At 41.4% G+C, this 24,005-nt stretch overlaps 1 protein-coding gene across 1 annotated transcript in view; it reads left to right on the forward strand.

Annotated features, from left to right (window-relative positions):
- The window catches only part of ERBB4 (erb-b2 receptor tyrosine kinase 4), a 978,527-nt gene that overhangs the window by 448,696 nt on the left and 505,826 nt on the right, over nucleotides 1–24,005 (forward strand). The window lies entirely within an intron of this gene.

The following is a 24,005-nucleotide window of genomic DNA, read 5'->3' on the forward strand; positions in this document are numbered from 1 at the left end:
TTTCTTTTCTTTTCTTTTCTTTTCTTACAAAAAGAAGAGACACACATAATCTGATTCTTTGTATGTAGCGCCTCCAATCAATCTTTGTCATATCCACTGGTTACTCCTCCGAACTACCAATGGAAGTTGATATGGTTTGGGAAGGATTTTTATTGTTTAATTAACGTATACCCTGCCAACTAGGAAACCAATATTGGTATTCTGTCTATGCCCCTACCAAATTCACGGTCCATTTTGGTCAATTTCACAGTCATAGGATTTAAAAAATCATAAATTTCAGGATTTCAGCTATTTAAATCTAAAATTTCACAATGTTGTAATTGTAGGAGTCCTGACCCAAAAAGGAGTTGTGTGTGTGTGTGGGGGGGGGGTGGGTGGTATTGTTACCCTTACTTCTGCACTGCTGCTGCTGGTGGTGCTGCCTTCAGAGCTGGGCAGCTGGAGAGCGACGGCTGCTGGCTGAGAGCCTAGTTCTGAAGGCAGCACTGCCGCCAGCAGCAGCGCAGAAGGAAGGATGGCATGGTATGGTATTGCCACCTTTACTTCTGCTCTGCTGCCTGCAGCAGCTGCCACTCTTTCTCCACCCAGCCCTGAAGGCAGCAGCGCAGAATTAAGGATGGCATGATATGGTATTGCCAGCCTTACTTCCGCGCTGGTCCTGGCAGGATGCTGCCTTCAGAGCTGGGTGCCCAGCCAACAGCCACCACTGTCCAGTTGCCCAGCTCTGAAGGCAGCGCAGAAGTAAGAGTGGCAATACTGTAACCCCCCTAAAATAACCTTGTGACCCCCCTGCAACTCCCTTTTGGGTCAGGACCCTCAATTTGAGAAACACTGGTCTCCCCCCTGAAATCTGTATAGTAGAGAGTAAAAGCAGACAAAAGACCATATTTCACTGTGGGAGACCAGATTTCACGCTCTGTGACAGTTTTTTAATGGCTGTGAATTTGGTAGGGGCCCTAATTATTTCCAATTGTTTTTTCAGCTAAAGTGTGGATTGAAATGGGAAGTGATATCTTTAATTTTGCTGATATTTTATCTAGCTATTTTTAATTATGGGATATTCAGATTCATTGGGTTGTTTTGTTTTGTGCTTTTCCAAATAGATCTGGTGTCAGACAGCTAATCATATAATAAAAATGCAAAGAAGTCATTCTTGTTCTTGAAATCCTGACCACTGCTGGCTCAAGTGATTTCAGTTTATCCCATCTTGCATGATTCGAAGAAGAATGAATCTGCAGCATTCTTCCTTGTGCAAGATTTTATTTAGTTCAGTATGGCACGTGGTAATTTTGCATAAAAATATAATGTGGCATATTAATTTGTGAAAGGAACACTATAACATAAAAACCATGACCTTCATCAGTCTCTCATCCACTTCTCAAATATTTCTGTGTGAAAGGAATCAATAAAACCATGCTTTAAATAAGAGAAGTCATATGGATTTAAAAAATAATAGTAGAATGGTATCAATTAAATCTACTAATTCAGTGGCTGTAGTTTCATACTTCATGTAGCACCAGCCTGTGTTGGAGATGTATTTATGTGCTACATTCTATTAGCATTTTTAAAAAAAAAATCTGTTTTCATTCTCTGGAAAATGAATTTAAACTGCTCGTTTATGTAAAAGATACTTTTTGGGACATAAATCATATGTGTTTCATGTATTATATATGACTAGAACATGTCTCAATATATTGAAGAAAAGAAATCCAACTTTTCTGGTTTCTTTGCAGTGTTGATTTTACAGATCATTTGTGTTAAGCTTTTAGTTTTTTGCATGTAGTATATTATGTCCCCCTCCTTCGTTTTTAAAGAGTTCTACATATGACTAAACCCACAAAAGGATGAATTTGCTTTTCTTTTTTATTCCTTTCCAAGGGACATCTGGCTGCTGTAAGCATGTGTTTTCAAGTCACATCCTTTTAACCCGCCTCATCATTTTATTTGTAAAGTGCTCACCCGCTGAGATGCTAGGGGCCGTGTACAAACAGTTTAAAACAACATCAGAAAATAAACAATATGGGAAACACTGATGAGATGTTTTAAAGCTGAATTGTCTGGAATGTGTGTTGGGAGGTGAGATGGTTCTGAGAGAGAGGTGCAGAACAACCACTGAAACTGAAAACACCTCTGAAAAAAGGAAAGTTTGAAGTCCTGATCCTCAGCTGGTGTGAACATTCTTAGCTGACAGTGAAGCATAGTTCCACTGACTTCAGTGGAGCTTTTCATATTTAGGATCTGCTTGAGAATCTGGCCCTAAGATTTATTTTTATGTGAGAAGGGATGGGCTGAGGGGTAACTAAGGGGGAAACAAGTTCTAAATCCTAGTAAATGCCATGACAAGGTCACCCACTGACCTAATATGTGAGAATGGAACTCCTCAATGGTAGGCGATGTAGGTGTTGGAGATACCAGCAGGTTGAGATCACTTGGAAGAAGAAACCTCCCTATTAAAGACTTTAGGAACCAATAGGCCCATCTTAAAGCCAAGAGGAATGATTGTGGTGCCTCACGGCATATTAATGCATCCTGTAGTCGGTGTAGAGAAGAAATTACAATAATCCAGCCTCATGTTCATGGGTGCACACGTTGCTCTTGCAGGGTCCTTACAGGATAAATATGGGCACCTCCATTGCAAATTGCACAGCTGGAAATGTTTTTACACCACACCTGGCGCATGGCTTTCCATAGAAAGGGTGCTGATGGAAATGATGCCAAGATTTTTAATCAGTCTCACTGATGCCATTCATGCCCCTTCAATAAATGGAGACATAAAGGAAGATAGAACATCCTCATGATGATCCCTGCCCATCAGCTATACTTCCGTCTTTCCTGTTTTGAGTCTGAGGCAATTTTGATGCATCCAGATGGCAACATCAAGCAAACTGCTCCTCCAGGACTGAGACTGAGCTAGCAGGGCCTCAGCATCAGAGATGAACAACTTTGCATGCACATACTGTTGATACTCTATCCTGTATTTTCTCGTGTATGAACCCCATTGTATTAGATTCCTCTAACGCTCACGTCTACTGAATAATCAATACCTCTTTCTAAACTTACATCCTTTATTGAAATAGACGTGTGCTGGAGACTCCATGAAGTCCTCTATGGACTTTGTTATTGCAATTGATTTTATGTGGAAGCTGCTCAGATACTACGGTAATGGGCAGCAATGTACAACCCTAAGATAGATAACTAGATAGACAGAGTTCGAGACCCGCGGAACCCGTTTCAGCATGGAAGGATTTTTCCATCTCCTAAAAATAAATTATTGAGCAGCCAGCTGCAAAAAATTGAGTTAGTATCCAATTATCCTGCCACATACCTCAGGGTTCAACTACACCATGACACAATATTGGGGAGTACTTGGTAGGGGAAGCCTGTGTTTTTTTTTCACTGTGATACAGAGCAAGCAACCATAACACAGAATTTCAAGTGGGACCAGAGTACTTGACAATCCCCTTTGAGTGCAGTGTCTCCAACATCATCACAGCAGTGATGTGCTATTTTGTTCATGCTGCTGTTGTCCAGGACCCAGGGGCAGCTCTATATTTTTTGCCACCCCAAGAACGGCAGGCAGGTGGCTTTCGGCATCGTTTCTGCGGGCGGTCCGTGGTCATGCAAATTCGGCGGTGTTTTGCAGATGATCTGCCGGTCCCGCGGCGTGGGCGTACCTGCCGCCGATTTGCCACCGAAGCCAAGGGACCGGCGGACCTCCCGCAGGCATGCCACCGAAGGCTGCCTGACTGCCGCCCTCACAGCAACCGGCAGGCCGCCCCCCACGGCTTGCTGCCCCAAGCACGCGCTTCCTGTGCTGGTGCCTGGAGCCGCCGCTGCCAGGACCACTGTGTTACTGACTTCAGTGGGGCTCCATGCAGTCAGAGGGTTCTACTACTGTGCGCCCTTTTGCAGGATTAGGGCCTTCTCCTGGGGCTGGAAACTGAACAAATGTGTATAAAATACCCTGTTGAGTCCCTCCCCCCAGCTCGAGATGTGACAAAACCCTTCCCCATTGACGAAAGGACTTTTCTGTACCTGGCAAGGAAGACAGCAGATTGTCTTTTGTACAGCTGCTCACAATATTCTACGGGTCATTTATTAAAAACAGGGTTTGCTTGGAAAGAAAGGGCTCTCTAGTACCAGTAACCTCAACTTGAGGCTGAGTAAAACTGCTACTTAGCTGAAAATAAAGAATGGAAGAGAGGGAGAATTGACCCCTATCTTTTTCCTTTTCTCTTCAATTCCTTAGCAGTATGGTTGTATCTTCACAATAGCTTTATAGTCTTGGAAGGATTAGATTTTTATTGGTAAATGTCTATTTCATTGTGTATACTCTAACTGATGGAAAAATATTTCCTACAATAATAGAAAGTTAGAGATAGGCAAATTAAGACTTTATGGGGAAAATCCAATGATTTAGACTTTTGAGTTACAAATGTAGTAAAATAAATGAAACAAACATCAATATTATCCATCAAAATTATAAAAAAACCTTGAACCCTGCCAACCCTATTTATAAATGATACTGCCGAAAATAAATGGGTGTTTTTGCAAAAATGAGAAAGGCAATAGCATAAATAATGCCAATATAGTATTAATCACATCCTGGTTCTATATGATGTAAAAAGAAAACTCAAATGCAGAATTACCACCAATAGCTGAGAACAAAAAAGAACCCTGCAGAACCTCTCAGGTGGTCACATTGCCTTAAGAACTCCAGCAATAGCAAAAGAAAGAATAAATAATGCCACTGGCCCATCAGAGAATCCCCAAACTCTCACCTCTCTGGATGAATAAAGAAAGTCTCCTCAAGGGAAACACTATGTGTAGGTAAAAGCATATGAAAGCACCAGCATCTGTGTGCCTACCGCTGTAAAATCAATTAGAGCACCAACTGTTTTTGTTTCAAAGGAAAAACTTTGAAAAGTGTTTTGTACAGCACCTAGCACAGTGAGGGGTCATGATCCTGGCTGGATCTGAATGCTACTGCAGGACATAATAATAATAAGAGTACATGCAAGTAACGCAGGAGTGTAGGCAATCAGATATTCCATGTATACGCTCCTTTCTTAAATTTGAAACAGAGTATTTGGCTGGGCTCAACAGTGAAAATAACCACAGATTTTTTTAGCATTTAAATGAAATACCAGCATTTGAATGTAATGAGAATACAAACTGAGTAATGAGGGTATCCATTTATACATATTGTAATACTGTATCACAGTACAGAAGTATGTGCCAATAATACCCAATCAGAGCAAATATCCAATCAGGGCACTTAGAGTGGATTACTACCGGATACATAAGTTCACGTTTTCGTTCAGAAGAACTCTGGATGCATGCGGGTGCACTCACAGTTATAGAAAGTTCTCATAAGAAGCAATGTTATCTAAGTACGCTTAGAGACACTGTATCCCGCTGATGCTAACTATGGCTAATAAAAAGTGGCACTCAGCGGTGCCCAGAACATACTATAGCACTAGCCAGAGATGTTTGTATACCAAAGCAGGTGCACATAAGAAACTTAAAGATTAATAGATCTGGGGCTTGTATACGCAAACACTTAGAGCATGTCCTGCATTATCCTGCACTGGCCTGCCATGCACTAAGTGTCCATATGGACCCTAAGGCCATGCACTGAAAGTTCCTGGGTGTGCTTTGACCTCACCCACTTTGAAATGGGATTAGATCAAAGCGCACTATAAAACTGTTAGTGGACGGTAAGTCCACACGGACAATTAGTGCAGGGCAGACTAGGGGAGGGTAGCTTTGCCGCACAATGAGTATTCATGCAGACCAGCCCCTAGTTGTCTCAGTCAGAAGCAGATACATCAGCACATGCTGACGCTTTTGGGACACCTTCACAGGATCTTCAGTAACCATGAACAATAAAGGGTCTACTCAAAGCTGGGACCTATATTAGAGCTGCAGGCTGGCCTTCAATTTTTAATTCTTACTTTAGTTTAATGGGAGTAAATTCTGTCTTTTCAACATTGCCAGAGAGAAATCTTGAGTGTGTGAGGTTGCTACAGGAATTGCCAGACAGGATCAGACACCCGGTCCATCTAGTTTAGTATCTTGTCTCCAACACAGGATAGCAGCTGGTACTACAAAGGATGATGCAGCAAGCAATTGTGGGAAAGCCTTCCTAACTTCAAATCGTTAGGGAGGGGTTTAAGCCCTGAAGCATGAAGTTTTATATCCCTTCTAGAATGAAAATCTGCTGTTATAGTGCTGGATATTCTTGTCAAATTCTGTGCCTGCTTCCTCATTGGCATTTGCTGCCCCCATAGGCTCCATGCAAAGGTCATTTTTCTGCCCTAGTAGAGTGGTCTGTCCCCAACAGGGAACCTAGGTAAGAGGAGATCAATGTACCTTTTCAGTTTCCAGTGCAGTGATCTGTAGGAGCTCATCAAGCAATGCCTGGAGGAAAGAGAGGGTATCACAACCAGGGTTCTTAACCCACAGTTGGACTTGTGGACCCTGTTCTTTAATTTCTCAAGCATCCAAGATTGTATGGCCATGGCCTGCCTAATGGTCAGAGAGATCTCATCTGCCTTGATGTCCAACCTCAGTGGCCTTGGCCTTTATTGCTGTGATTGTTTCAATCAGCTCCATTTTTCCGGGAAGGCTGAGGGGTTGTTTTCCAGCTCCTCTGAATGTTCCCCTTTCTTGGCATGCCTTAAACACTGGTAGGCATTTGAATGCTACAAATACAACCAAAAAAAGCTTCAGAACTGAGATTTTCTGGGTGAGAGGGAAATGGGGCTCTTCAGCAACATGCTCACGTGAAATCTAGTACTCCAGCAGGGGTTAGAATTGCTGCTATCAGTGAAGGATACTAATGAGTCTGTGCTGCCTGTTGATACCATTAGTGTAATGGATTCATAACTAATTCTGCACAGATGGGTCTGGATTGAGGATACCTCCTTCCAGGCTTTGGCTCCTTCTCTGCCCCCTACTTCCTCAGCTGTTTTCGGTTTTCACAAAGGGATCTGGGCTGAAAGTCTCAACTCACAGTATTTGCTGACAGGACACTGGAAGATACTGAGCTTAAGTCTGTTGAAATGGGCATTGGATGGAATTGATTACACTGGATTAGCTCTCTTGGTGGACAGAGATGCTGTCTAGCAGTCACCTTGTACCAGAGCCCCTGCCAGCCTCTTCCCTCTCCCCTTTACACATTTGTCTCTTAATGCTTAATGCTCTTTTTGTGCCCAATGTTTCCCATTTGGTGACTCTCTCATGCTTCTACACTGGAAAACAGATGAGGTCACACTATGGCCTAACCCTGCCTAAAGCAGCACCTTTAACTTGCGTCTTCTCCTGGGGCTTTCCTCCTGGCAAGCTGAAGCTGAACCTATATTCAGAGAGATACAGTACAACTGTGATGCTTTGCAGGGAACCCCAGGGTTGTGAGTTACCTTGCTACTGCCTACCCTTAGCATGAGGAAGTCTTGTCTATGCCTGCTGTGGGTCAGCTTCCTGGGTCCACCAGCTTCTGCCAACACAAGCACCACCTTCCAGGCCTCTGCAGGACTCCTTCTTGCCATATAGGTTAGTGACATACATACCAACCCCCTAGTCATCCCAGGGTCCCTCTGGAATGCCCAGACCCCTGTTCCACTGGACACTCACAGAACTCTCAGATTCTCTCCTCCCAAAGGAAGAGGACCCACGAGCTTACTGGCTTCACCTCAGGATCACTGCTCCACTATAATCACAGCACTTAGATATATTTATAGTGAAAACTGAGAATAAGTTTGTCAAAGAACAGAGATTCAAATGCCAGTAAGAAAGAATATTGGAAACAAATGGTTACATGTAAAAGAAAATCATAGCACACTTTCTAGAGCCTAAACTTAACTCACAAGACATTCCCTTGCCTCCTACAGGATAGCTTATCCCACGTTCTTTTCCAAGTGTTTTCAACCAGGATGCCTGAAACCCTCCTTTCATAAGACCAAGCCCTCCGGCAGCTTGCCTTCCCAGACTGAAGGATGGAATCTTGTCCCCTCTCTACCTCATTTATGCAGTTACAGATTATGGTCCCTTACACCAGGAGGTCCGTTCTTTAGAGGCTTATCTTGGGGTCCCTTTGTCTTTGTAAATCCTAGGGTGTGCACCTGGTCCAAACAGCAAACAGATCCTGTCTCCAAGTGTGTTTGTTTTTCATGCTGATTGAGTTGACCTGGAGGCCCCTTTCTGTCTAGAGTTGATTGTCTTCTGATGACCTTTCTTAACTTACATACTTTAAGAACATAATTTTCAGTATACTTATATAACTCCTTACACATTATCTGCACATACATTTCGGAATGATTACGATGACCAGTGTGACACATGCTTTCAGTAGACACCTTACATGACCCCTTTTAGTGAACCCAGGAGATCCCTGCAACTCAGTCCCCTGTGCCCTCCACAAGGCACCAAGAGGTTTATGGGTCACAACAACAAAGCAACACAATGTAATGGGCTAACTAGAGCATTTCTTATTCTTTGTTATTGAACCTATAGGGTGATAGAACAACTAATAAGCTTTCAGATACCAGACTTGGAAAGCTGGTTTAGAATGAATATAATCTAGACATATTATTATGTATTTGTTCAATGCCAACAAGTCACTTGGCTCAGACCCGAAATAGACAATCCCTGACCCAGAAAACTCACAATCTAAGCAAGACAGACTCTGAGCTGATGGGTCACAGTGCAAAAGCCCAGAGGAGTGAATAATTAGGATGTTTTTAAAATGCATTATTCATATTGTTGACTAACTTCATATGGGTATTGCAGAAGTAGTGAGTCTTCAGCGGGGGATATTAATGAAGTGTGCGTGGTAGCTTGCTGACCTGGGCAATGTGGAAAATTATATATGTAAGAGGGGAGGACATGGTGAAAGAACGGGGTTTTGAGGTTATCACAATTGATGGAAGGGATGGGGAAGATCAAAGCACTGAGATCCTAGTTCAAGAAAATATCCCCATTCAGAACAACATTTAAGCATGTGTTTCAGTCCCATTGAAGTCCAATGGACTTCAGCAAGTATTTAAAGTTAAACACATGTTTAAGTGCTTTCCTGAATAAGGATAGACTTAAGTATGTCATGCATTAGCACTTAAAGACTGGCTCAGAGGTTTAGGACAAGATGTTTAAATTTGATGTGGTGGATAGATCTGAACAGGTGGATGTAATTGTAATGGTGAATGACAGATATGACCTTTAAGCAACTGCCCTTAGCATTGAATGGAGTTGCTGATTTTATGTAAAAAAACCACACACAATAAAAAGTTGTGATTAAGAAAGCCACATATAAAAAGAATATTTTAGAGGAAAAAATTATTTTTGAAGAAAATGAGGGGTTAATTAGTGATGGACAATTTTCCAAGCACTTTGGGACTGCATAATGAGATCCATCCTTACCCTGTGTACCATGGTATTTTCCTTAGCCCTGATGTATACTGTACTAAAAATGGCGAATAGCTCAAATAGTGGGGTAAATTTAATTATAAATGGTAAGTATACAAAGGCACCCTGGTACCATACATTTTTCATAATGACTCCAATCCTGCATTTGATAGCATGTAGGTGGTCTGGCAAATGTGAGTGATGCACTCGGACGACTTGTGATTTGTATTGAAGCAGACAAACTAAGCCAAGAGAACAAAATGGATTTCAGTAAAATGGGCTTATATAACAGATTGTTCTTCTCTTGTACGGCTGATAATTCTAATAAGAGGTTTGTTTTGCTTTTCTACCTAAGGGAATATTAATTTGATTGAAACAACAGCCATTATCTATGGTATGGATAAAAGAAAATAAACAGCACTACTCAATATGAAAGCTGAGAATTGTGGTGCTGTGAAAAATGTTTCTATTAGCTCTACAAATCTAATGCTATAGAATCAAACACACTTTGGAGCCACAACAAAATTGTTAGCCAGGACAGAGAAGAAGGAGGGAGTGCTTAAAATTACTTGCAGACAATTTGCACTGATTGAAAAACAATAATTTTCAGCCAGAAAAAAATCGAACAAAAGGACAAAGAAAATCAGACCTACAAGGAAGGTGGTAGATAACTTCAGTGATAAGTGCTGGAGATAGAACGGTCTGGGTTTTGGGGTGCATGGTATTATGTTACATTGTTACATATTTGTTATGAGATTATATGCCATTTGAGTTTTCCGGGGCTCGTGTCTAGAGTGGATTCTCACGTAGTTACAGTGAGCTTATCAACATTTTTCTCTGTGTTGTTAAAATAAAAAAAAAGTTAGTTTTATTGGAAATTATTTCTGATTTTTCTCCCCAGTTACAATATAATATAATTGCACTGTGAAAGAAACAGAAACAATTTTTTTTCTGACTCGTACAATGCTGTGATGTGGCTCTCAGTATTTTAAAGGAGCAATAATGATTTTTGTTAATGGCATATTCTGCTGCATTTTTCTATTCTGTATAGATTTAACACATCTTTTAACTCGGCAATAGCATGGGGCCGGAGGAAAGTTTTTTAAACAAATCATCTTCCCCATAGATCCTAAATACAATATACTTTCTGAATTTAAAATGAAAATGTTTGAATAAACTATAGGAGAGAGGTCCTTCTTTCTTTCTTTCAGGAGAGGGAAGCAAAAGAAAAAAGAACCCTCTAAAGCAAAGCAGAGAGAAGGGAGAGATAATAGAGCTTGGAAGGCATCCTCTTAGCAAAGAGGAACAAGAGCAGTGGAATAATTTAATTGCTCATCAGCTAATTATATGGTATTATAATGTTAATGTGTCTTCATCATGACAATGTAATAGGTATAGATTGAAGCATATGAAAAATAAAGTGTTGATGCAGTAATTATAACTAAGAGCAGAGCTGTTAGAGTAATTATAACGCTTCATCAGGTAATTAACGTATTGTTCAACTTGAGAGGGGGAACAAAGAGTGAAGAAGTTAAATATTGAAGGACATGCCTTCGACACTCCAGAGCTGTCTTCAAGCATTTGTTGGAGGAGGTGATACTCTGTATTAATACTGTTATTTCCTTATTTTCTTTTACATATTTTATTGAAGACAGGGTGCGGGGGGAGGTTGTCAGCACTCACACCGTAAAATAGGCCGACAATCTAGATTTCTGTTATTTTAAATCATTTATCCTTAACCGTCTTGCGGCTTCCACTTCCAGTGAAGGCAATACATTAACAGACAGGTGATGGTATTAAAGGACAGACAATGCCATTGCAAATTAGCCCAAAAGCAAAGATAACTTTTCAGTTTGGTCAAATTTAACTCCCAGGAAAGGGATTCAAACATAATTACAGGCCAAAACACCGTTTCTAAGAATTGCATTTCTCCTTCTGTGCAGCCTCCACTTCAGATGTTTTCTCAGGGTTGGCTGGATTTTCATTTAGAGGTGGATCATACACAAACCCTGTCTTATCCATCATGTGCCCATCGACATGATAACTAGCACTCTAAGATTACTGATTTGCCATCTATCATGCACCCACACAGAGCAGGTGACACAACACATAATCATTTTCAGCAACTAGGTAAAAAACACTTCACTGAACTGCTGCGGTGCGGCATAACGACAAAACAGCTACCCCTTACTGATGTCCCTTGCAGATTATACCAGAGGAAAGCGATGCCATCCCACCCTGTGTGGTCTAGCTATATGTTGTACAGCAGAATTCCTCCAGACTCAAGTTATATCTTGTGCATGTATGAGAGCCTTGCCAAGCCAAATAATCTGCTGTTCATATCACAGTACCTGAGAGTCTCAAAGTAACCTCCACACTAAAGGTGGAAACTCTCTGATTCTAGCTTGGGCCCTATATCTGCCAGATCTGCATTTTCAACAGGTAAGGATGGGAGTGGAAATTGCCAGTGAGAGAAAGTAGATGCGACCTCCCCTCTTGGTTCTCAGCTTTTTATACACCACAGAGGCCAATCCAAGAGTCTACTTTTGCAGCCCTCCAGTCCCCAGGTGTTTTATAGCACATTGAGCTGCTGCCCAATCCATTGGCAAAATGGGACGATCTGCCCATCCTGCTAGGCTCGGGGACAACAGGTATATGTGTTGGTATTGTCAGTCCTGCAGCTATCGTCTAGGTCCTGGCAAGTGAGATCCCTGTGGAGAGTCAATAATCTCCAGTGACAGCATTGTTTTTAATTTAACTTCTGCTATCCCTTTTCTTATTTGATAATGGTAGATAATTACAGCAAGAGCCATTGTTTCTTAGGAGCTGTGCTGCTGAAAATCCAGCAACCTCAGATTGATTATCATTATCGTCAGTAACTTCCCTGGTGAGATTGGGGCAAAGATGTGCTTGGTCATTTCATTAGCAATATACTGTATTGCAGCTCAGTTAAGACTCCATTTATAAAGGTACACAGCCGTGTGTTGAGAATGCTTTTGGAGGCTTAAAATGCATAATGTGCTACTGTCCTATATAAATGACTGGAGGTGTCTGAAAAAAGGGGTTCTTTGTGAGAGCCCCAGGGTTCTGGAACTAGCTCCCGTTCTTGTTCCAAAACGGCCTGGATTTAGTGACTGTCCATACATGCACAAAAGCCATCTATTTGATAGGGTCTTTGGAGAGGGTTGAGGGTATATTTCCGGAAGCTCAACCAACAGAAGGCGAAGAGTTGACTCAATCACGTTGAAGACGGGATTGGGGGTTGTCATGGGGAGAAGATTTCTGATAGTAGATGGGTCTTTAATCTAGCAGACAAGACCAATGACTGGAAGCTGAAGCAATGAGTGATGGGAGCCGTGTGTGGGAAGACCCTTTGTGGCTGAGTTGACCTGAATGTACTATTATTTTACTGTTATTAGATTGTTAATTTAAGTAAGTATAAGGCTGCCTACAGTCATAGTATGAGCATCATTTTTATTATTAAAATTTAAATAAATGCAATCTGTATATTACATTTAAAATCAAAATAAACTAAAATGCTTTTATTTTATTCATTTTTTTTTCATTTTTGATGACAAATTTAAAAAGAAAGCATTTCACATTGGTGGGGAAAAAACATTTTCTCTAAAAGCAAAAAAAGCAAGAGAATTCCCTTTCACACACCAAAATGAAATGAAAAATCTTAAAATTTGTCATCAAAAATGAAAAAAGTTACTGAACTGGGAAAAATAAAAAAAATATTTTGCAATTTCTTGATGAAGTATGCTATTTTTTAGTGGAAAACAGGAGGTACAGGTTTAAAAAGGGAAGAGAGTGGGATTTTCCTCACCAAACTAAATACAAGGGAACATTTTCAAATGGTTTGAGAAGCCATTTTTCATAAAACAATAACTCCTAAAAACAACTACAAAAATAACCAACCAACCAAAAAACCCTACACCTTTCCGGGTGGGAAAATCACACAACTCTATAAATGACATTTATAAAAGCACATAAGTATGTCCTATTCAACTGGTCGTACATTTTCTAAGTACCACAGGGGGAAAAAAAAAATACAGTACAACGTATTCACTTAAGGGCTGATTTTCTGCTTAGCACAATTGAGTTCATTCATACATAGTAGACTGATGTATTGTAATATATATACTAATCAAATTTGGCCTAGATTTTCATCAAAGCATCGTACAAAATATGAATACCCATTCCCATGAAAAATGAATGGAAATCAGGCACCTACATCCCACAGGTGGCTTTGAAAATCTCAGTCTTAATATATAACCGTAGTGAAATATATTTAATACTACAGACTCCAGGAGAAACACATAAAAGAGATACACCTGTTGAATCAAAATGATTTTAATTTAGGAGGTTCTTATGGAAGAAGTAACTACTATTTTCTGAAATAAATTTTGGGTTGGTAGGCAGAAAGCTCATTCATTTTAATAGGTCCTTTCTGTATTGAATTTGGGGAGTTATTTTATAATAAGCATATTTCTTTATCTGGTACATTATTTGTATAAAAGGACTTCATTGTATTTCTGTGAATGCTTTGGTGCAGGGCATAGAAAATATATTATTTTAACAGGACTTCTAATCTAAGCTCTGATATATAATAATAAGCAGCACTTTAGAAAAGCGTTCCTTAAAAGTAAAAGAGAGAGAGAACCATGGGAAAGCTTAGGGCACTCATTTTCAGTAATAACAAACCACCAAATGAAATCATCCCTTATGCAGAGCACCCCCATGCAGAGATGGGTTTTCTGATGCTGTCCTCTGGTGAATTTTGACAGAGTTGGGAGAATAGCTCCAATCATTATCCTGTGACTAACCACCACGAGGTTTCAGATTTTCCAGATGTGGATATAGACCTGGATCCAAACTTGTTCCCATCTGGAGCTCTTACAATTTACACTAGCTGAGGATCTACCCTTAATTTTCAAGGGTACAGGCGCCACAATTTTGAGGTGGCCATGAAAAAATGAAGTAGCGATGAAGAGTAACTGGTTCAGATAATATAAGATGCCCAATCCCTCCACCTTGAACTTTAACTCAAAGCGTGAATTGACTCTCTTTCTTGACGTTTAAAAATATTCATATTAATCATTCGTCATTTCTTCACCACTCTACATTTCTGGTTTGAGACCAATGTTAGACGTAGAAATGTTGAAATAATTGCTTCAGTCTTTTCTAAAAAAGTTAACTGTGACCAGATACATAACATAGTTAATATTAAACTAAAGGGTGGAAGGAGAAATAGGTAAAGAATATTTAGTTAAGTTAGATGTATTCAGGGCCTCACAAATCCACCATAGGGTACTTAAGGCACTAGTTGAAGCGGTCTTGTAAGCATTAGCGATTATCTTTGAGAACACATACAAGATGGGTGACTGGACAAGGTTCAAACATAGTACCAATCTTTAGAAAGGGGAACAAAGGAGACCTAGGGAATTATAGTCAGCCTAACTTCAATACCTGGAAAGATCCTGGAACAAATTATTAAACAATCTTATTTGTAAGCACCTAAAGGATAATAGCTTGATTAGTAATAGCCAACATGAATTTTTCAAGAACAAATCACACCAAATCAACCTACTTTCCTTCTTTGACGGGGCAACTGGCCTAGTGGATGGGGTGAAGCAGCAGACATGATTCATCTGAATTTTAATAGAGCTTTTGCAATCGTCCCGCAGGATATTCTCATAAGCAAATTAAGGAAATGTGGTCTGAATGAAATTACTATAAAGTGTGTGCATGACTGTTTGTAAGACCATACTCAAAAAGTAGTTATGGTTCACTGTAAAACTGGGAAGACATATCTAATGGGATCCTGGGTCTGGTGCTATTGAATACTTTTAATTAATGAATTGGACAATGGAGTAGTGAGTACACTTTGCGGATGACACCAAGCTGGATGGAGTTGCAAGCACTTTGGAGGACAAGATTAGAATTCAAGATGACCTTGATAAATTGGAGAATTGGTCTGAGATCAACAAGATGAAATTCAGTAAAGACAAATGCAACATTCTACACTTAGGAAAGAAAAACCAAGTGCACAATTACAAAATGGGGAATAACTGGCTAAGTGGTAGTGCTGCTGAAAAAGGTCCTGGGGGTGATAGTGGATTGCAAATTGAATATGAATCAACAATGTGATGTGGTTGCAAGAAAGGCTAATATATTTCAGGAAAAAAAAAATTAAGTATGTTTAGTCTTGGCAAAAGAAGAGCTGGTAAGTCTTCAAATATGTAAAGGGCTGTTTTACAGAGGAATCAGTTGTTCTCCATGTCCACTGAAGATAGGACAAGAAATAATCATCTTAATCTGCAGCACAGGAGATTTAGGTTAGATATGAGGAAGATCTTTCTAACAATGAGGATAGTTAAGAACTGAAATAGGCTTCCAAGGGAGGTTAGGGAATCCCCATCATTGAAGTTTTGTTAAGAACAGGTTGGACAAACACCTATCAGGGAGGGTCTAGGTACACTTGGTCTTGCCTCAGCATGGGGTAATGAACTATATAATCTCTCTCAAGTTTCTTCCAACCACACATTTCTGAGTCTATGGTTCTATGTATTTTCATAGTGGATCAGACCTGTGGTCCATCTATCCAGTATCCTGGCTCCAACAGAGGCCAGGACCAGCTGCTCTAGAGGAAAGGGGTAGAAATCCAGTGACAGACAATTATGGGATAACTTGCCTCCAAGGAAAGGTTCCTTCTAGCCCCCGATATTTAGATTACGTTATGCCCCAAAGCTTGAAAGTTTATGTCCCTTCCAAACATCTTAACGGCAACGAGTTTCACAGGCTAATTGTGCATTTGATTAAAAAAAGAGCATTTCCTTTGATCAGTTTTGAATTAATTAACTTTCAATTTCATTAAATGTCCCTTTTTTCTTATATTTTGAGACAGGATAAATAGAACATTGCAATCTACTTTCTCTGGACCCTTTATTATTTCATATAATTTTATCATGTCCACTCTAATTTGTGTCCTCCTTAAGACAAACAGGACCATTTTTTTCATTCTCTCTTCTGATGAGTGTATTTGCATGCCCTTAATCATTCTCATTGCTATATTCCTTTTGAGATGGGGCGACTGGAACTGACCAGTGTATTCCTGGTTAGTGCGTACCACTGACTTCCATAATGGTGTTTTAATATATTCTGTATTATTCTCTAGCCCACTCCTTATGCCACCTATCGTTTTGTTTTCTTTTCTGACTGCTGCTGCACATTGAGGCCTTTATCAAGCTGTCCTCAGTGATGCCCAGGAGTAGAATTTTCAAAGGGGCCTTTTAAGAGCCTAAATCCCATTTTCAAAAGTGACTTTAGGGCCCAATTTTAAAGGTATTTAGGCACAACTCCCATTGAAGTCAGTAGCATGTAGGCACTTAAAGATGCAGATAGACACCTAGTGTGATTTTTCAAAAGCCTAAAAGTTAGGCACATACATTCTTTGTCCAATCCCACTAAGCACTGATCTGCCTGTTTAGACACCTAAATACCTTTTAAAATCTGCCCCTTAGAAGCCAATTCTCAATGAAAGTCAATGGGACTTAGGTGCCTATGTGCCTACGTCACTTTTGCGAATGGGACTTAAGTACTTTAAAAAAATTTACCCCAGCTCATTTTCCAGTATGATTACAGTTAATTTAGAACCCAGTAAGACACAAGAGTAGTTCAAGTGATTAAAAAAAAAAAAAAAAAGCCTTGCAAATAGGGTGGCCAGAGAAGCAAGTGTGAAAAATCAGGACAGGAGGTAGGGGTAATAGGAGCCTATATAAGTAAAAGACCCAAAAATCGGGACTGTCCCTATAAAATCAGGACATCTGGTCACCCTACTTGCAAACTTTTGGGAGTTTATCCAAATTGATCCTCCAAACCTTTTGGATAGCTCTAATGCTGTGTTTACACACAGCTTTCCCTGTAGGCAGTGCTGATCAGAATGTTTTCTCCAGTGCCACCTCATTCCGGCTATTTTTCCTCCTGATTGATCCTTACATGGAGTTTAAGAGCTCACCCATGGAGCTTTCATGTTGAAGCAGAAAAACAAACAAATCAGTGGGCCTGACGTCTGTCTGTGAGATAACTTTCATTCTGCTATTGATGCCAAAGTCAGGCTGAGACAACACCTTACTGAATTAAAAATAAAAAAAAGCAATTAGAGAGGCCCTCTTGGAAAATGTCACTCAGCACAGCCATAACCTAATATTTGTGTTTCTCTCCTCCCCACTACACACCTTTTTAATTTCTTTACTTTTCTTATGAGCCATCCATAAGAATTGCCGGGGAGTGCAAAACCCAGAGTTATTGACTGTCTGCTCTGGAGCTGTCACAAAGCAGTAAACAGACCCAAAAGACAAATGTAGGTACAGTTAGGGGAAAATTCATAATTAACAATTCAGTGGAATGAAGTGCCTTCATAGGGAAAGGGCTAGAAATGAAGGGTGAAAGAGAAATTAGCCAGACATGTGTCAAGGTTTTAGCAAATATATATTTACTATATTTTTGTAGTTATACCTCATGTATATTGCTGATGGGGAACAGGCGTGCTATGTGCAAACCCAGCCGATGGCTGCGTTCCCAGGCTGTTTCCATTGACTGCAAGTGATGTGAGTAAGTTTAGACATCAAAGCTGCAAGAGTCATAGAGTTGCATTTCCTTGCAGGGAAGCCTCATGAGGAACTTTACAAACATTTGCAGACCGAGTGTTTATTGCAATGCTTGCGGTGACAGCAAATGCATGTGCAGAGTGGGAAAAATCCCATATTGTCATAGAATCATAGAATGTCAGGGTTGGAAGGGACCTCAGGAGGTCATCTAGTCCAACCCCCTGCTCAAAGTAGGACCAATCCCCAGACAGATTTTTGCCCCAGATTCCCTAAATGGCCCCCTCAAGGATTAAACTCACAACTCTGGGTTTAGCAAGCCAATGCTCAAACCACCGAGCTATCCCTCCCCCCTGTATAGGATACTCCTTGCAAAGAGGGATTGTCCGTTTATACGGATAGCAAGAGTATCCAGAGTTGTTAATAGATAATGCTCCAAAATAAACCTCATGCTTCTGGACTAAGCTCTAACTGTTAGGGTATGGAATGTAAGGTGACCAGATAGCAAGTGTGAGAAATCAGGACCCTTTTTTGCAGGGGGTGGGGGGAATTGCATATATGAGAAAAAGCTCCTACTATTGGGACGTATGATTACTGTATTAGGATGAGACCTTCATTGGGAGGGCAGATTATCCCAGCCTGCCTATCATGAGGTTTCTTATTCCTTCCTCTAAAGCACCTGTTACTGGCCAGTGCTAGAAACATGAGGCTGGACTAGATGAATAATGGATGTGATCCATTATGGAATTCCTATGTTCCTAAGAATATCCCTAGGGACAGAACTCAGAAAATGATTTTGTATTGACCTCAAGAGGCCCTCATGGCGTCCCTAAGCTCTGGAAGAGGAGGAACCACAATGTAAATTTAAGTACAATGGAAGCTGAAACCCCTGCCCTAATATCTATGTAGATCATTCCAAATAAGTGAGCCTGAGACTATAATAGAAGAAAAACTGCCCAGATAGTATTCAGTGAGTTACAGCCATTGTATGACCGCTAATCATGGCAATGATTTTTTTACAAGATTCATGCATTACCCAAATAACATGAATATATTCTACTGCAATCAGGGGGAAGCACTCGTTTCTGTATTGTGTGCTAACTTTTCATCTGATTAGTAGTAAGCCTGAGGCAAGGTGAGTGCAAAATTAGCCTGATGCATTAATTTATCATTTTACCGTGTTTTAGAAGTTTAAAATATTATGGTTTTCCCCCTTTACTGCACTTTACGGTAATACAATAAACAAATTGATCTACAGTGTTGCAGGCAACACATTATCCTAAATGCTGATAACTCAGGGCTATTGCACAGCTACTGAAACAGTAGTTGACGTTCCAAGGGCAATAACACTAAGAAGCTATTTAATTGCAGAATTAATGGTGTTATTCCATCAGCACTGTCACACCAGAACCCTAATTTCAAGAATGGAAGACGTGTCTAAATCCCTTAGACTGCTTTTAAAATCTCACCCTAGCTGTGCTGCCTTCTGGGGCCCAACTCTGCCGTCCATATTTAGGCTGCAATCCTGCAAGGCGCTCCACATGGGCGGAGCTCTGTGCTGCACAGCACCCCTTTGACTACTGAATGGAGAGGTCTGCCGGCGTGTTGCTACTGGCAGGACTGGGCCCTAGTGAGGAGTTCAGGATCAAGCTTATGAGATTTAAGAGCTAGACAGATTCAATTTAGAAACTACTCCAGAATATTGAGCAGCAGGTGGATTTTATTCTATAAAATTACATGCACTTTTTTGAAGTCAAATAGAAAGACATGGTGAGAAGAATTTTCATATCTATTTGATAGTGAATGGGACTCGCTGGGCTAGGTGACAGAACTGAGACGATCTCATCTAGAGGCTGTAGAAGAAACATGTCTTATTTAGATTCAGTGCTACAGAGTCAATATATCCTGGAGTAGTTAAAAATCATGACCATTAGCATTCAGAGGATCTCTTTGGATGAACATGCCAGTTTCCTCCAGTGTATAATGCAGTACATGAAAGGCTGGGGAAATAATGCTAAAATTACTTTGAAAATATCATCTAGTGATATCTTATAACATGAGGGCACTGCTAGAGCACTTCTCTGGTTATCAGACTCTGGCCAAATCCTGCCCTCTGTTATACCCACAATCCCATTAACTTTGGGAGTCTTTCTTTGTGTATTTTTGAGACGAGGGAAAAACTACTTCACTGAGGGGTTCTCTCACCCTGTGGCAAATCCGGAGGCATGCTGAGCACCTGCAACGGTTTGGTTTCAGAGAGAATAGCAGGTGCACCAGATTTGTGCCATTAATAATGCATGAAACTGTTTTAGAACAAGAGTCAGTTTAATCCCTTTTAACTGGCAGCTTTCACAGCTAAAATGATCAAAAGCACCAATGTCACTTCAGTTGCTAAGTGCCATCAGATATTTCGTAAGATGAAGGCTTCTAAGTCACTTTGCTGCTTTCAGGGCCGGCTCCAGGCACCAGGCAACCAAGCACATGCTTGGGGCGGCTCCTGGTAAGGGGTGGCGGGGGGGGGTGCTCCAGCGGCGCGGCGCTCGGCGGGGGGGCGGCGCAGGGCGTGGCACTCGGGGGGGGGGTTCTGGTGGTGCTTGGCGGGGGGGCGGGCTCCGGCGGCACGGGGTGCGGTGCTTGGGCGGGTGAGGGGTTTGCTGCTTGGGGCATAGGGTGACCAGACAGCAAGTGTGAAAAATCGGGACAGGGGATGGGGGGTAATAGGAGCCTATATAAGAAAAAGACCCCAAAATCAGGACTGTCCCTATAAAATCGGGACATCTGGTCACCCTATTGGGGCAGCAAAAAAGTTAGAGCCGGCCCTGGCTGCTTTTACCCCATGTCTTTACTTTTGGGGGGAAACGAACAAGGGACACATTAAAACTTGGGTGGGTTTGGTAGCAATTTTATTGATTAATGACTGAGTCCATCTAATTGGGAGTGAGGAAGTGGCTGTCCTAGTTCAACAAGAGAATAGGAAGCAAAATACTGAAACTAGGAGTTTGAAAGGTTGCAGATCCTTACGTGGATTTTTGATTTATTGATTTGCCTTGATTTTTTTTGCTGGCAATCTTCTATGATTTTTACCTCCTAAGTCTTTGTTTTGAGACGGCAATATTTTCCCTAAGTTTGGATGGCTGAAAAATAGTTTAAGCAGAGTCATTCTCTTGTTTCCAGGAGCTTGACAATAGCTTTCTCCAGTGTGCCACTATTACAAATATTCCAAAACGAAGATATTACTATTCTCTCCCACACTTTAAAAATGGACCAGGCCAGATCCTCAGCTGGTGTAAATCAACAGAACCCGATTGACTTCAGTGGAGCTGTGCCAGTTTAGACCAGCGGAGGATCTGACCCAGAATTTCTTCAGGCAGGCAGGCATGAGACTGTTTGCAGGACCTCACTTGTCAGTAAAAAAGCCGATCGTAGCAATTTTCATCAGACAGCATGGAAATTAATTAGCCCAATTTTATGGAAATTAGCTCATTATAAATAATTTTAGCTGGGCCATTCACAAAGCATTTTTCAGATTAAACAAAAAAACAGCTCTGAATTAGATTCCAATTCCCCACCCCCTTCTTAAAATAAAATAAAATGAAGAATTTGAGCAGGTGGTGCCATTTGCAGGGGGGCAGAGCTCACCGACTGGGCTTGCCGCTTCTCTAGACTTTGCTTTCCCACTCAAAGCCTAAAAAAGCAACAGCAAACGGGTTGTGGGTTTTCTACACTGTTTATTATTTGCCACTGCAGATGTCCCTGCATCTCCTGAGCCTGGCTATGCTACATTCTCTTCTCAATGGTCCAAAGCAGCACTTATGCATCTCTCGAGGCTTTGCTCTTGTCAGTGAGAATGGGGACAGCTCTCAAAGCATTCTGGGGGAAATCAGTACCATTGATGATGGGCTGGCAGATGGAAAACAAACAGAGTAGGGAGCTCTGAGACTCAGGAAATTTCCTCTCAAAGGGAATTGTGCATAGGACAGATCAGTTTGGAGCAGGGCAGGCTCTGTAGGGGCAGGGTGGGCAGAGACAATGGGAGTGATGAGCTGGAAGTTATTCAGAGCTTAGTGATTTCTATTTCTGATTCTCTAGTGTCTTGTTTCCGTAAGGTGGCTCTTCCTTAGTTATTATCAGCTACCTGTCTTCTTTAGTATTTACTTCAGAGCTGTAACACTTATTCCCTCCCCAGAACTGTCCAGAGTAAATTCTTCTGCATCCTCTCCCCCCACCATTTAAATGGCTTAGTGAACCTGTAAGTCCATTAGAGTTGCACTGCTACACACTAGTGGACCAAGTTCTGCAGAAAAGGACCTAGGGGTTACAGCGGATGAGAAGATGGATATGAGTCAAGAGTGTGCCCTTGTTGCCAAGAAGGCTAATGGTATTTTGGGCTGTATAAGTAGGGGCATTGCTAGCAGATCGAGGGACGTGATCATGCCCCTCTATTCAGCACTGGTGAGGCCTCATCTGGAGTACTCTGTCCAGTTTTGGGCCCCACGCTACAAGAAGGACGTGGAAAAATTGGAAAGAGTCCAGCAGAGGGCAACAAAAATGATTAGAAGGCTGAGTACATGACTTATGAGGAGAGGTTGAGGGAACTGGGATTATTTAGTCTGCAGAAGAAAAGGGATAAAGGGGTAAAGCATTTAGAAACTTCCCCTCCCCCAAATGTTCGCCAGAGTATTTTGAAAAATGACCATCCATTTTGTAATAGTGATTACTTTACATGCCAGTCAAGCTAGTGGGAGGATGAGAAAGGTGTAGGAGGACTTGCATCAATATGATATGTGGGTATTTTGCTAAGGGATCTGTTTGTAATCTGATCTGCTGAGATAAGGCAGTCACTATATTTGAAAGCGAGACAAATATATTCTTTGTGCACTTATGAGTGCATGGGCCTTTTTTTTAAACAGCATTAAATAATTTTACTAACAAGATAAACACCTTGTGAACAGATACCATTGTGTCTGTGATTTTTAAGCAGCAGCCCCTAACAATTTACATTTCCTGAAATCATCAACTTAAAACCAATTATGCTACAAAAGAAGATAAAGTGCTTTAATAATTCATTTTAAAACAAATTGGAGCTGATAGATTCTCCTAATCCCTGCACCCAAATATTCTTTCTTTGTACATTACCCTCAGTACCTGCAGCTGACATGCCTAGAGCCATCCCTCGCCCCAGACTTTGCTAACCAGCTCCAATATGTTTTCTTTGCTAATTAGGCATTGTCGCTGTTTTAAGGCAATCTGTGGAGTGATTTTGATTAGGTTGGCATCTCAATGTTAAAGCAACTAGCAGTTAACTTTAAACAGCGATGATGCCTAAATTATAAAATTTGGGAGCTGTGAGTTTAATTTTATTTTTATTTTAAAAGCCTAATAAATTCTAGTAGGACCTTTTGATGTAATATTCGCTTTTTAAGTGGCATTTTAAGGAAAATAGATCTTGGGTAAAAATGTTCAGAAGAAATCCAAGTCCCATTTTCAAAAGTGTCATAGGCACATAGCAGATTAAGTCCCACTGAGCTTCCAATAAGACTTAGGCTCATCAGTGCCTAACTAGGGTTACCATATTTCAACAAGCAAAAAAGAGGACGGGAGGAGCCCCGCCCTAGCCCCGCCCCTGCCCCTCCCACTTCCCGCCCCCCCAGAACCCCCAACCCTCCCCCCGTTCCTTGTCCCCTGACTGCCCCCTCCTGGGACCCCTGCCCCTAACTGCCCCCCGGGACTCCACTCCCTATCTAAGCCTCCTTGCCTCTTGTCCCCTGACTGCCCCAACCCTTATCCACACCCCCACCCCCAGACAGACCCCTGGGACTCCCACGCCCCATCCAACCACTCCCCACCCCCTGACAGCCCCCCCCCAGAACTCCCAACCCATCTAAACCCCTCTGCTCCCTGTCCCCTGACTGCTCCAATCCCTCTCCACACTCCTGCCCCCTGACAGCCCCCCCAGAACTCCCAACCCATCTAAACCCCTCTGCTCCCTGT

The sequence above is a fragment of the Malaclemys terrapin genome, chromosome 11 (assembly GCF_027887155.1).
Source record: "Malaclemys terrapin pileata isolate rMalTer1 chromosome 11, rMalTer1.hap1, whole genome shotgun sequence".
Lineage (NCBI taxonomy): Eukaryota > Metazoa > Chordata > Testudines > Emydidae > Malaclemys > Malaclemys terrapin.